The sequence below is a fragment of the Sorex araneus genome, chromosome X (assembly GCF_027595985.1).
Source record: "Sorex araneus isolate mSorAra2 chromosome X, mSorAra2.pri, whole genome shotgun sequence".
Classification (NCBI taxonomy): domain Eukaryota; kingdom Metazoa; phylum Chordata; class Mammalia; order Eulipotyphla; family Soricidae; genus Sorex; species Sorex araneus.
Genome location: NC_073313.1, coordinates 152193876 through 152196106, shown reverse-complemented (window position 1 = coordinate 152196106; position 2231 = coordinate 152193876).

The window sequence follows — 2231 nt, the reverse complement described above, 5'->3', positions numbered from 1 at the left end:
AGAAATGAAAACACGGGGGACTCAGCATGCTCCCTGAGCACCACGCGCTTCCCTCGCCTCCGGACTGCCGGCCCCAAGCGCCGCTGCCATTCTGTCTTCCGGCAAAGGTCTGTGACGTTCCCTTGACCCGCCCTTCCGGACCCAGCCTGCTCCGTGGCCCTGAGCACCCCACGCTTCCCTCCCCTCCGGACTGCCGGCCGAGTGGCTGGCACGCCGACCCCAGTCCATTGACCGCTACTGGGTTGTGGGAAAGTGGGCATGGCCTAATCATCGGGGGCGTGGCCTAAGGAAAGTGGCCGTGGCCTCATTACCGGCCAGCCAACGCTAACTCGGCGGCAGATAGTTTCCTCAACATCCTATCCAAGACTAACATCCTAGCTAAAACACATAAACAATAAACATCCTAGCTAAAACACAATAAAACACAAGACTTCACATAAGAATTGAAGGAAACATCTCAGTAGGAGACCAGGTTCTACAACCGGCAAGTAAAAAGGCAACCACTATTAACTGAGCCTATCCACAATCCTTTTTCGCAACAAAAGGAAACAGGGATACTCATCTTCAAGGGCCCTCTTTCATACCACAACAACAACATGAAGAAACAGCGAAAATCCCCACTGCAAGCAGAGGACGATCAAAGGAGTTCAGAAACCTCAATGGGCGCTTCCTACAAACTTGACCTCTCTGATAAAGAATTCAGAGTTGAAATCCTCAACATGTTCAATGAACTCAATGCAAAGATGGACAACTTTAAGGAAGACCTGGCAGAAACAATACAACACACAGCCGACAAAATATGGGAAGAAATGAGAGCAGAAATAAAAAACATTCAAAAAGAAATGAAGGATTCGGTACATGAAATCAAAAACTCTGGCTGCCCTCAACAATAGGATGACTGCAGCCAAAGACAGAATCAGTATGCTTGAAGATGAGCTGCAAAAGGCCTACAGGCAACAACAAACCATGGCTAGAGACCTCAAAATAGCTCTAGCCAGAATCAGAGTCCTAGGGGATGATTTCAAGAGGAACAACATTAGAATCATTGGACTACCAGAACCACAGGGAACCAACCCCAACGAAAAAGACAGTCAAACAAATCATTGCGGAAAACTTCCCACAGCTGGACAATGCGGGCATCCAGATTCAAGGCGCCCGAAGAGTGCCAGCTAAAAGAGATCCTAACAGAAAAACCCCAAGACATATCATAGTTACAATGATGGACATCGTTCAGAGAGACACAATACTGCAAGCAGCAAGGTCCAAGAAGGAAATTGCATACAAAGGAGCACCCCTTAGACTCACAGCAGATCTATCAGAGGAAACCCTCCAAGCTCGAAGGCAATGGTGGGATATAGTGAAAAAACTCAATGAAATCAACGCTTCACCAAGAATACTTTATCCGGCTAAACTCTCATTCAAACTAGAAGGAATCATACAATACTTTGGGGATAAGCACAGCTCAGGAACTTCATAGACTCAAAACCAAACCTAAAAGAAGCACTAAAGGGGCTATTGTAAGACAAGAACAAGCCCAACAAGCACAACAAACCCTTGCACAAAGATGGCACAAAATCCCATAACAATAATCTCCCTTAATGTCAATGGTCTGAATTCACCAATTAAGAGAGACAGACTGGCAAAATGGATTCAAAGACTGAACCCAACATTCTGCTGCCTGCAAGAAACACATCTGAATAGCCAGAACAAACACAGACTCAAAGTCAAAGGATGGGAAACAATCCTGCAAGCAAACAACTCCCTCAAGAACGCTGGGGTGGCGTTCTAGTATCGGACAACATAGACTTCAGGTTGAAGAAGATTAGAAGGCATAGTGAAGGCCACTTTTTATTAATCACGGGATGTGTACAACAGGAAGAAATCACACTCCTGAATGTCTACGCACCCAATGAGGGACCAGCTAAATACCTACAACAGCTGCTAAGAGACCTTAAGAAGGACATCTCGAGCAACACAATAGTAGTTGGAGACTTCAACACCGCACTGTCTCCTCTGGACAGATCAAGAAGATTAAAACTCACCAAGGAAATACTGGCTTTGAAGGAAGAAATAGAAGAGAGAGGGCTAATAGATCTATACAGGGCTTTATATCCCCCAAAAAAGGAATACACATTCTTTTCCAGTGCACATGGAACATTTTCCAGAATAGACCATGCGCTAGGCCACAGAGCATACCTCAACAGAATCAAAAAGATAGATATTGTACCAGC